The sequence below is a fragment of the Heloderma suspectum genome, chromosome 1 (assembly GCF_057233095.1).
Source record: "Heloderma suspectum isolate Gila_16-S chromosome 1, 16-S_ref, whole genome shotgun sequence".
NCBI lineage: Eukaryota > Metazoa > Chordata > Lepidosauria > Squamata > Helodermatidae > Heloderma > Heloderma suspectum.
This window is the reverse complement of record NC_139458.1, coordinates 273,719,909-273,733,146: the sequence shown is the minus strand read 5'-3', so window position 1 is coordinate 273,733,146 and position 13,238 is coordinate 273,719,909.

The following is a 13,238-nucleotide window of genomic DNA, read 5'->3' as shown; positions in this document are numbered from 1 at the left end:
AGCGATCCCAGCCGTGGCCGCCGCTCATTGGTGCTCTCGGCGTTCTCTCCTTTGCATAACCAATGGGAGTCGGACGGCTCATGGCCGGAACGGGGCGTGCGAGCGTTCGGGAGGGAGGAGTTAATTCCCATCTTCGCGAGAGGAAGTCAGAGAGACGCCTCGGCGTGACGGGAGGAGCTGGCGCGGAGCGACCATCTGCTTCCTGCACGTCTCGGCCCCCGGATGACGAGCCGAAGAGTTAGGGGGAAAAGCAGTGGCCATCGCTGTCCTGAGCTCAGGATTCGCCTCAGGCTGCGCCTTTGTAGAAACCATTGACTTTTGTGGAGCCTTTGTTAAAAGCCTTTGGTTTATTTAACTATTGGTTAAGTGAAGTAGTTGATATAAAACAAAGCTAAAAAAAAATAAAAGACAAACTCCATTTCATTTCCAACCCTTTCCCCACCATACAATGTATACCTGTATTTATCTTGTCAGTATCTATTCGAAGTATCAAGTTCTAAAATTAAGAGCGCCGTCCTATGCAGGTTTAGACAGAAATATGTCCTACAATTCCCAGCATTCCTTAGCCAGCTATGCTGGCTGGGGAGTGCTGGGAGTTGTAGGATTTCTGCCTAAACATGCATAAGATTGTGCCTCAAGTGATGCTTGCTTTATTTATTTAAAGCATGTCCCCCCACACTCTTCAGACAAAAAGGGCCCCCTAAGCAGCTTACAAAGTCAGGCCCTGCCCTCAGGTTTACAATCTTTAGACTACACCCATACATATCGAGGTATTTGGGGGCTCTAACAGTTCTTCAGTGTCTCCCCGCTGCCCCTGTTACTCTATTAAGAAATTGTCACTTTTTTTTATTTCTCAGTTTCGGTATCAGGCTGTATGAATCCAGTTTCTTTCAGCAGTCTGGGTTGACCTATGATAATCTGTGCATGTATTAACTATTTTGAATCAGTTCCTTATAAGAAAAAATGGTGCATGTCTCATTTATTTATCCCAGCAACATAGTTACCCTCCCACCTGAGAGAGGGGGCAGAAAAACAGTCTGGAGTTTTGCAGCTTTGAACTAGGGAAGAGGCAGAAGAGTGAGAGTTTTCTAGGTGGAGTTTGCTGGAACCTCGGCCGGGGTAGGGGACCCCAGAGACTTACAGGTCTTAAGGAATTCCACAATGTTCCAGTTTAAGGATTTCATCAACTGGTGTCCCTGACTTTCCTGTCAATTGCCTGGTAGTCCACTGGAATGAACAACTAGCACAGCCCCTTGACATGGTTCTTCCTTGGCATTCTCTTTCTCACCAGCTGAACTGGGCTTCTGCTTGGTTTAATGAGGAGCTGTGAGAAAAGAATTTGGAGGAGAGAATTGAGCACAAGTGGCAGAAGACATGGGATGAGTCCAAGCAAGTGTAGCTTAAGCTGCATTTGAAAGCCCATGCTGCTGCAGTGCTGACACTGAAGAAGCCTTTCTTCTCTACCACCATCACATCAACACCCAGCCATCCAGTGGAGTTACTTTGTGTCCTGAACAGCTAAATGATGGAAGAGCCTCTGTCCCTCCAGGTCAATGCATGTACTTGTTTGGGATCAGATAGCAAGTAACCCATCTTGGGGTTTACGGTCAGTTCAGATGCTTGTTTAGAAATATTAATAGATAATACTAATATGAAGCATATTATTAAACATGGTGTGGAGAAAGTGGCTGGGAGAAGGAATAAAATGGGAGTTTGCATCTGCTGCTCTGGACATCTGCCACTCTCTGGACATGGGGGAGGGAGGGAGGGAGGGGGGCAGGCTGGTCTGGGGCTGGACTTTGACCAATGTGGGAACAGAATGCTGGACTACATAGACCTTTGGTCTGAACCAACGTGACTCTTCATATGTTCTTAACAGCATATTAAGGTGTGGAGAGTCCTACCAACCTATGCAACACCATAAAGTGGTAACATACCACTTGTCCCTCTTAACACAGCTGCTGTATCCAAAGCAATGGAGTGGGGTGTCATCGGTATGTTATTAACATCTTGCTCTGTTTTTCTTTTACATCAGCTTTCATTTACAAAAGGGGGGGGCACAAGCTGTGGCTCTCCAAGGCTTTTACTGTGCTCCCCCAAGGGTGCCCTGCACCCCACCGCTGCTGTCAAATCCCCCCCCCCTTCACTGCTGTCTGTACTCTCCACTCTCTTGGGGACTAGGGATCCTCATACAGATTGCTCTTTACCCAGCACTGCTAGCAGTGAGGAAAGAGCAATCTGTATCAGGGGTGTGTGTGTGTGTGTGTGTGTGTGTGTGTGTATGCATGTGTTTGTGGGGCTACCCCCAAACCAGCATCATATCTGTTTACCCCTGTTGTAGATCAGCAGCACTGAATCCCCTAACTATGCCCAGCATATCTACTAGCTTACCCCTGGCATGCCTCCTTTTCCCTCTAACAGCAAAAAGGTAAGGTTTGTGGAGGCTGCTGGAGGGGCAATTATGTGTTATGGCTTCTCTCTCTACCCTTGGAGGGTGTGAAGTTTTGAGGCCTACAGAAGCAAAGGGGGAAAATGTCAGGCTTAGAGGCCTGGAGATTTCTGTTGGGAGAGGGTAACCCTGAGAGGAGTAGTTTCATTCCTCCGGATAAGTGTCAAGCTTCATTTCTCCACGTTTGAAGCAGTACTTTCAGTTTTGAGGGAGGAAGCTATGTAAAGAGAGTGAGAGAGCCAGTAAGAGCAGAGACAGCCAGAGCCTGAAGTGAGAACAGAGTCTAAGGAGTGAGCAGGAAGAAGCAGCCTAGAAAAGTCTAGCTAGGGTAAAGGAACTTGTGTTTTGCACTTTTATTTTCTTGTAATGCCTTTTGTATCACTCAGCTCTATTGTGTAAATATCTTTAATTATAATTTGGTGGCGCAGAGTGGTAGGCGGCAGTATTGCAACTGAAACTCTCCCCACCACCTGAATTCGATCCCAGCGGAAGCCAGATCTCGGGTAGCTGGCTCAGGTCAACTCAGCCTTCCATCCTCTCGAGGTTGGTAAAATGAGTACCCAGCTTGCTGGGGGAAAGATAGTCATGACTGGGGAAGGCAATGGCAAACCACCCCACTATAGTCTGCCATGAAAACACCAGCATAAGCAGCGTCCCTCTAGGGGTCAGTAATGACCTGGTGCTTGCACAGGAGGAACCTTGCTTTAAATCTATGAGTAAACTGTTGTGGTTAAACCCTGTGTCTAGAGTATCAGTCACCCCACATAAACCCCGTGTTACTGAGAAGGGGAAGTTTAAAAGAAGGGACTCTTAAGGAGACAAGAGATTCTTAAGGAGTTGCTCAGGGGGTCCAGGTCATAAGTGGAACCTCGACAGAGGGGAAGATCTGAAAATTCCTATAGCACAGGAGTTCCTGACCTTTTGGGGTCAGTGGGCACATTTGGAATTTTGAGAGGGTGTTGTGGGTGCTCTTACAAAATAAGTGCCAAGAGCATGGCTTGCCCATTCATAAAATGGCTACCAAGTTGAGTCTGGCTGTTCATAAAACACCCATTTCCCAGAAGGCAAACTGGTGAGACTGAAAGAAAAGTAACTTGACTTTTAACTTAACTTTTAAGTAACAAGAACCTACACAAGGCAGAGGTATGATCTGAGCTCCAAAATCACTCTTTTGGACCTAAATTGACTTTACAAAATAGAATAAAAACATTTTAAGAAATAAAATAAAAAGCAGGAGGGGCAGGGAGCCAGGTGGGCACCAAGAAAGATATCTATGGGCATATTGGAACCCAAAAGCACCACGTTAGAGATCTCAGCCCCTAAGACACCCTCCCAGGACTTCTAGGATTGCAGTCTAATAGAAGTATATAAATAAATACAAGATAAATGATTTCTGAGCCTTGTTTTAAAATGGAACTGAACTTGACCTTAATTTTTGGAATTTAACAAAAGTAATTAATACTAATCTCAAAGACTCACAGCATTAAAATAAATTACACATTGTCTGGGGCCAAATTCCTATGTATCTGTTTTTAGTTAGTATAGTTGCAAAAGGTAATCAAAGTCTAGCAGGCAGTGCTGTGTAGCAGAAAGATGTACAGCCTGGCACATCCACATCATCTCTGGCAGGATTACTTCTCTACAAGAGGCAAAAGCTAATTTCTCTTTCATGGTATGCAAATAGTGGGCAGTTGAAAAGTTGCTGCCCCAGGGCAGTAAAGAACACAGAAAGTGGTCAAGAACTGATGCCAAGATCTTTCTCTCACCTGGAGTTTAAACAAGCACCAGGTGCCAGTATTTCTGCTGGAAAACTGCCAGAATTGAAAGCATTTGAGAGATTAGAAGATTAAATTTTAACAACACAGAGCAACAACTTGCAGTGCTGACCCCTGTGTCTGTAATCTAGAGCATGTGAGCCATACCATAGGAAGCTGCCTTATACTGAGCCAGACCATTGCTCTATCTAGATTAGGTTAGGGTTGTCTCTTTTCCAGCTTCCTGCCTAAGGTCTTGTGCTGGAGATGCTGGGGATTCAAACTTGTGGCCTTATGCATGCAAGGTTCTGCCGTTCAGTTATGGCTCTCAGGGATGGTTAACATATCTCCAGGAGATTAGCCATTTGTGTTCCCCTTATGCCACCCACAAATACAGCCCCAACAAAAGACTTATATTGAAATGAAGAAAAGATGACAGAGGTGTTGTACCATTACATGAAGACAGAGGGCATGAGGAATGATTTAAAGCCATTTCCAGAGGGGTAGCCATGTTAGTCAGTTGCAGCAAAAAACAAAGAGTCTTGTGGCACCTTGAAGACTAACCAATTTATTATGACATAAACCACAGGTGGCAACACATGGCTTCCCTGGCCAGTTTTGCAAGCCCCTCACTATTGAATTTGTTGTTGTGGCAACAAAAATGTTCAGTGATTTTGCAAGGAAGCAAGGCATGCTGCGTGTGCCTTGTTTGTTAGCAGAACTGTGTTCTTGAATGCCACCTGGGGGCACAATTCTGCCTATTATTGATTTATTTGTTGTATTCTATACTGCCTTTCTGAGGCCAGCCAAGGTAGTTTAGAAAGATTTCAGAAAATAAAAACCAAAAAGAAAAAAACATAGAAAACATAAAAATCCACAACAGGCACCCCATATGCCTTTTTTCCTTTTAGAATTGCAGATGGGTGTTGGTGCTGGCACTTGCCTTGAAAATTTGGCACCAGCAGGAGTGTGCAGCCCCCTGGAAGGTTCCAAGGCAAACCTTGGAAGTTGCCCACTCCTGGCATAAGCATTTGTGGATTAAAGAATCTGAAGTTTGTCCCAGTGCAAGCAGGCAGTATTTCATCATCAGTGAGATTGTGGATGATCAGGATGTGGGCATTTGGCAGACACAGTTACTAGTTTAGTTTGTATTGACTGATGAGAAGCCTTTCATTTGGAAAATACTTGGACCGGGACCAGCATAGCTTAGTTTTTCCCAGCAGCTGGTACTGTGCCCATAGTTCCTAATAGGAAAGCACACAAGCATGAAGAAGCATTTTGGAATATAATGAGAAAACTTTTTCTTCAGCAGGGTGGGATTTTCAAGAGTCTTGAATGCTCTTTTCTCCCCACACCCCATCTCTAACTCCATATACCAAGCTGGCACAGAAGTTTGTTGCAGAATGTAGTTCCTGACTTAGTGGGCTGGTCTGCACATCACATTAAGCCATGATGAGTTAATTCAAGCCCATGAGTTAGGCTGTGTGTGGGCAGCCATTTTGCATATTCAAGCCATTACTGCAGCTCGTATCATGCAAACCCTGTGACGATGGGTTGTTAGCATGGTTAACAAATCACCCAGAACTCATGGGCTGTTTTAGGGTTGTGGGTGATTTGTTAGCCATGCCAACAACCCACCCTCTCCAGGTTCACATGACAAGCTGCAGTCGTGGCTCGAAGATGCCAAAGTTGCTTGGCCTGTGCAGTAAGCCACAGTGGGCTGTGGTGATCATGCAAACTGGATCAATGCCTCAGCCCTAACTCTGTAGTAAGCATACAGTGCAGTCCTGGTTTTTATGTCAGAAGAGCCTGCACTTTTTATTCACTGATATAGCTGTGCATCATACTGAGCGAAATATAAATGCTGCTTTGCATACTACATTCCCCCAAATTTAAGTGTTTGCGCTGTACACTTTCCTGCTTCCAGGGGCAGCTCAACAGGGTTGGGGTTGCTTGTTTTTTTAATGGAGGAGACCATACTGGGGACATATGGTGCCATTGTCATAACAAATGTACAAGTTCAGGAGATGGGAAGTGGTCATGCAAACAGGCAGAATGGTCCCCAAAACATGACAATTTTGCTCCCCAGTATTATAAAAGCTATTTTCGGGGATCTCTTACAAAAGCAACTTTTTCATCCAGCATGCTTCAAATCCAGGCTGGTTTTCTGTCTTTTATCTACATCCAAATTAGAAACCCAGTTATTTATTTTTAAGGCAGCATTTTGACAGGTGGGGACTCTCTCGTTTCCCATCAAGTGCTGGCCTATTATCAAAAACCTATACAGAGAGGAACATTTTCATAACCAAAGAGTATGCTTACAAGGTATGCTCAGAATGTTTCAACACAGACAACTACAGTGCCCACCTGTGCATTACCAAAAAAGAGGAATTCCACCATACAAAAAAAAGAGGACAAAAGAGGATACAGATTTGCATATTCTAATTTATATGTATAGATGTACATTAGAAATTGCCATAATTTAAATAGAAATACAGTACATATCACCATAGTGGGGAAGACTGTGACCAGGTGACCACTCCATCTGATGTCTTGGTGCTGTTGATGAGCAATTTCAAGGCTCCTGCATGCACAGCTGGTCCGCAGGGGTAAGGAGGGTGCAGAACCACTGCTTCCCTTCCACTCTCCCTTGACTGACCCAGAGCGACTGCATGCTCTGCTTCCTGTTGCTGTAATCCATGGCGAACACACTGGCAGCTGCAGTGCACAGACCAGGAAGGAACTCCTGGTCTGCAGCATCATTTTTACCAGTTGCACATGCAACTGCTAAAAACAAACAATGGCTTCTTGGAGGGCAAGCTTCTCTGAAGCGGCAAGGCTTTGCTAAAAAAAAAAAAAAAAAGGCATGGACTTTGTGCCATGGGGCAGCCAATCATATCTGATCCTGACCCTTCTGAAATGGATGGGGTCAGAAGGGTGCTAACAAGGGTGCACAACTGCTGCAGCTCGATTTGACAGGGCTGGCTCATCGGCCGGATCAGCAGCCAATCAGAGCTCTTGTTGGCAGAGCCACTGGCTATAGAGAGTGGCTCAGACAGCATGCTAGACTCCTGAGGCCATGGTACAGAGAGCAGCGGCTACTGCTTCAGCCCAGCCAATTTTTGCATGAGCATCATGCTAGCATGACTGGGTTTTGTTTTTAGTTTCTTACTACAGCTGGCTGGCTGCTGATCTTCTTGACTCACTTCTGGGGGTGGGGAGACCTGGGATTGTTTCCCCCTTTGTGGGTCTCATAACAATATCCTATTCTGTGTAGATTCCCCTCGCCATTTTGCAGTCATGTTTAAAGTTACTTGTTCTCTGTGCAATGAGAGTTGTTCCTGAAATAGGACAATGTGGGCCCAAAGGAGTGCTTCTTTGTGGCTGATTCCCCCCTCCCCCACTAATGATCTTACAATTCATACATCCCAGTTTCCCTTTTCTGTGATAGGGGCTGCTGGGGATTTAAGAGACTGCTCCACTCTTCCCCTCACCCATCAGATTGGCCACCAACCTCCACTGGGCCCCTGTTCACCTTCCTTATGCTCCTTTGTCTTTAAACTAGACTGAGACTAGACAGCCCTTCAAATAGAAGACTGTCCTCTGTAAAGCAGGACACTTGGCCACCCTACAAACCACTATGCAGCCTGAACCTGGCTAGCTATTTGCTGATATAAGGGCATAGCCATATTACAGTCACATGCCTTTCTCTGCTCCTCAGTATACTTCTTGTCATGTTTCCAGAGTCTGTGCCTAGCAGTTGCAGGTTCAGGGGTTCAAGATTTCCAAAGCAGTCAGCACAAACCAATCCGGCAAAAGGCAAGGTCCCAGCAGTTCAGGTCACAGGCAACAAGGTTCCAAGACAACACAACAGACAAGGGGTGGGCAGGTCAGAGTTCAGTTCAGAAGTACTCACACCAGGAAGCAGTCTGGAGTCCAGGGAAGCTGGATGCGGGAAGATCTGGTTAATGTTGTTTCAGTAGCTTTCTCTGCTCTACACTGTTGTTTTATGCAGAGGCTGTCAGAGCGCATGCCTCAGCCTCAGCTGTGAGCTGTTATTGACTGCAGCTGAAAAGGTCCTCCTGTGAGCAAGCCTCCTATATGCAAGGAGATCTTTTCACACGAGGAGACCATCTAGCACTCCTTCTGAGTTCCTATCTCTCCCAAGGGCCTGGGGGTTTCTTTGCCTCCATCTCTGAGGCAGAAGCTTTGGGCTTCTTCCCACAGACCGTTAATCCTGCTGTTGAGATGTCTCTGTCACGGAAGTGCGTGGGCTCTTTAGACAACGCTGTTACCCTCCAGGGTGTCTCCCACCATTTTCCCCAGCCTATGCCGTGTTTTCCCCAAATGCAAAAAATGTATTTTTTCCAGCCCACAGAACAGGAGCGCCATGACCTCCCTTGTGAAATTCTCCAGTACCGGAAGAAACCAGCTAAGGGCACTTTGTTTTCAGTTGTTGGGGGCGTGGTCAGGACAGTGAAGGCATTGAGAATGGGCTGTGGGCAGATCTGACAGGCAGGAGGGCTTGTGCTCTCTCCCTTCCTTGAAAGGAGGGGAGCGTGCCCGGTTTGAGGGCCACTCCTGCCTCCACTCAAGTCTTGCTGAGGAAGGAACAATCTGCACCCAACCCCCCGCCCCGCTGGTGATTTTCCCCTTTGCTTCAGGGCGACCCCCCTGCCAAACTGCCCAAATCCTGGAGCCCATTTCTTGATTGGAGGGAGAAGAGGGTACAATGCCTCCCTGCAATAAACGGGGACAGATGTGATCCCCCACCAAGCTCAGAATCAACATCCTCTGTTGATTCAGAGCACCCCATTCATTTCAAGTAAGTGTGCTGAGGGTTGCAGACTTACAGCATGTTAGTCCATATCCACCAGTAACATGCAAGGGGAGGGAAAGGGGCAGGAACCGCAGAGGAATTATCACTACACCCCAGACGGCATCACCACCCCCGTGGGAAGGAAAGAAATGACAAACAAAGCCACGGGGCACAGCCATCTAAAGAGAACGATCCAGTCTTGCAGTGATACTGGATGGGGAAAGAACCAGCATTGATGTGGAATTCTCCACCCGTGCGATGGAGCCCCTTATCCTCCAAAGGTGGTGCCCTCATGGTAGTCACCCCAAGGGCCCAGGTTTCTCCTGGTGGCAGGAGGTTCCTGGTCCTCCAGCTCTTTCTCCAGGGAGGAGTCTTCCAGTGAAGGCATGACACTTGCGTAACATGAGAAGTAGTCCTAAGTTACAGACGCAATTAGTTTTGACATTGGGCATCTCTACACCAGCCTAAAATCCGGCATTTAAAACTAGGTTTTCTGCTTCCGTTTTAAATGTAGAATCACGACAACTCCCTTTTTTACATGCTTCCTTCCCCCCACTTCTCCCTGTATCTGAGTCTTCCATTCCCTTTCATTGATCTCGCTCCCCCTCTTGACATTTTTACTGTTTTGATGGAGGGAACTGAATGGGAACACAACGGGGTAATTTGATAGCTCATTATCTGTGTGATCTATTTAAAAATGGAAAAAGGCATTTAGTGCAAGAGACGCCCCTGAGGATCATGGCCTCATGTAAAGAGCCTGCAAACTTCCGTGAAGGAGCAATCTCAATCACAGGATAAAAGCTCTGTGTGAAGGAACCCATGAGCTCATTCCATGATCACTTTCTTTCCCTGGAAATGAGTCCTGTAACATACCTTTCAGTCCTACTACAGCTAGAGTTATCTGGAGACACTGAGGGCAGAATCCAACAGTGACCACCCGCGCACGGCCAGCCTCACCAATTCTATTCCTCAAGCCGCACCACTTGTGGAACAGAGATTAAGCGCTTCTGAAGGCAAGCCCTGCAATGACTGGAATGCCCATCTCTGGAGAAGGACAGGCTGGCAGAGTTTGCATCAGGCTGTTCTGCCAACCTGCTGCATTCCAGAAACTAGCATTTTCACTTGTTCTGGGGCGTGTCCCTGAAAGTGCTAAATCTCTGTCACAGAACTGGTGGGTGCCACCTATGCAATGGACTCAGCGGGGCTGAGAATGAAAGTAGAATGAAAGTAGTGGTGGGCCCCGCCTGCAGACAGGCAGCATTGGATATTGGCCTGGGGGTGCTTCCAGACAGAGGGCTCCTAGTCCTAACAACCAGCAGGCAGCAATGCCATCGTTTTCCCTGAGCGGATTTTTCTGTGGTAAGAAAAAACATGGAAGAAGCAGTGAGAAAACACCAAAGTCTGGAACTCCGGTAAGATTCCATGAATGAGGCTGGGCAAATGGTGTGATGAAAGCCTTCGCCTGGAAGCACCCTCAATATATGACATTCTACACAGCGTCCAGCTGCAGCATGGAAAGGGTGGCACAAAAGCATCTATACAGAGAGAGAGAGAGAGAGAGAGAGAAATAGGCACATTTGTGTTCACTATTGCAGGGATGGGCGTTTTGGACTTTCAACTCCCAGCATTCCTGACCATTGGCCATGCTGGCAAGGACTTGTGGGAGTTGAAGTCGAAAACATTTGGAGACCTACCGTCTCCCTATACTGTTGCACCCAACTGGAGGTGCAAACAACTATTGTGAAAATACAGAGATGTTTTTCTGTAGAAAAAAAAGTATGTGGCGAGGGTTGTTTCGTTGTACTGCTGCCGTTTCCAGAGGCTCAGTGCAAGGGACCAAAATAGCCAGCAGATGGTGCTGTTTGCTTTGATGCCAGAGTTGTGTCAAAAAAGAGATTCTGTAATAATATATATATCATGAGGGATGCTTGTCTTATTGTTGTCTTAGTTCACCCCGGGAATAGGATTAAAGGGCAGTATAAAAATACTGATAAATAATTAATAAAAGTGGGGTATCAATATTTTGAATAAATAAATAAACGAGCAAAGAACCTGTTAGTACAACTGTGTGTGATTCAAAACCTGACACACAAACTTAGCAGCCATGTATTCGCACTTTGACAATAATCTCTTGAAGGGTTATCAAGGACAAAATTAGTCTCCCTCAGTACCAGCTGACCTTGGGGGGATCGATTTCACAGGTCTGAACTAGATCAAAGTGTCAGAAGCTCTGTAGAATCATCATTTTGTGCACAGAATATATTTGGAGAGTACAAGAACCGTACTGGATCAAAAGGAGACATTCTATGAGATTCATACCAATTTCTGGGCTGAATCAAGCAGGATTAGAGAGGATCAAACGAAACAGCAGAATTAAGCAATGACCTTTTTGCAGCCCACGCAGTTTCAAGAAGGTGAACAGAGCACAAGCAATCTGATTTTAGATTGAGGACACTAGAAGGAAATGAAAAATCTAAAAGAGATAAGAAAGGCCTTGCTTTATTCAGGTATCCAAGAGAATGAAAAGGAAGCTGATGGGTGGGAGATTCAGTATAGATAAAAGGAAGTACTGCTCCAAACAGCGCATAGTTGAACTATGGAATTCACTGCCACATGAAGTGGTGATGGCCACCAGTTTGGATGGCTTTAAAAGGGAGTTGGCCAAATTCCTGGAGGAAAAAGCTATCAATAGCTACTAGTCTTGATGGCTATATGCTACCTCCAGCACCAGAGGCAGTGAGCTTATGTACACCAGTTGCTGGGGAACATGGGTGGGAGGGTGCTCTTGCACTTGTGTCCTGCTTGTGGGTTCCCAGTAGACAGCTGGTTGGCCACTGTGTGAACAGAATGCTGGACTAGATGGACCCTTGGTCTGATCCAGCAGGGCTCTCCTTCTGTTCTTAAGCTTTACAGTGCAATACTATTCATGTTTTCTTAGGCTGCAGTTCTGCACCTACTTACCTGGGAGTAAGACCCATTGAACTCAATGGGACTTACTTCAATGTATAGCATTGTGCTGTTAAAGTATTTGCAAATCCTGCAAGTTTTGTGACATCAGCTGACATCCCTTCAGTGTGAATTCAGGCAGCCTTCCCCAATATGGTACCCACCAGATATTTTGGACAACAACTTCCAGCATTTCTGGCCACTGAGCATGGTAGCTGGGGCTGATGGGGGTTGCCGTCCAAAATATCTGGAGGGCACCCAGATAGGGAGCGCTGGAGTAAAGGATCCATGGCTTAACTTCTTTATGCTGTGCTTGTGGGACGTATGCCTCTCACCTGAGTCACTAGATGAGGCCTGCTTCACATTTCATACAGTTTCTACATGGAAGTTACATTTCTTTGGGAATGTCACAAATCCTGTATATCTATCTAACCTGTGATGATCCAAAGCATGCATAACTAACTATATATTTATGACACCTGTGCCATACATGCTCTGGGAAGACATGGCCAATTGGAGCTCCTCAGTGTGCATATGTGCTGCAATGTACGTTTGCATAGGATTGTCATATGTTATATTCTTCCATGGGGGGTTGATGTCCTGTTATTGGAGGAGGGGACTCTCATTTCTGTTTAAAAGCTGCAGCGTGGGTGAAAGAGCCACTCCAGTAAACCTTTAAGGTCCCTTAATGTTTTCAGAGGAAAGGTTTGTCCTTCTGTCCTTGGCTAAAATGTCATCCTCTGATGTTGTTTTAAAAGGATTCTAACCTTTCTTCTATCACCTGAGAAACAATTGCTTGCATAGGCTTTGAAGTTCTCAGAGTTCTCACAGGATGAAAGGTGCCAAGAAGAACCTGGTAGCATTTTGCAAATGGCATCGAAGCCACCCTCTTGGGGCTCAGTGGGCCAAAATCCCTTTAACTAAGCAAATGCTTTGGATTTGAACTGCAGCATTTCTCAGGCAAGAATTTGCCTCACTTTCCGCCCTGTTAAGGACATTGTGCCGCCCACTACAGATGTATCATTAAGCCTACCTTTTAGTCAGGCTTCTGGAATGAAGTTTGCAAACTGAAGTACAGCAGTGCTCATAGGCTATTCTCTTCAACTGTAATTCCTATGCTGCTTCACCTCTTTCATCACTATATGGCACCGCTTTGACCTCCCACCCTGTCGCAACTCAGCAGCAATGCGGCTTTGAGTCAGCATGCGCTGCGATACACTCGCCATGTATAGCGTGCTTCCCTTACAGACTCTCCGTCCCCCCTTTGTTT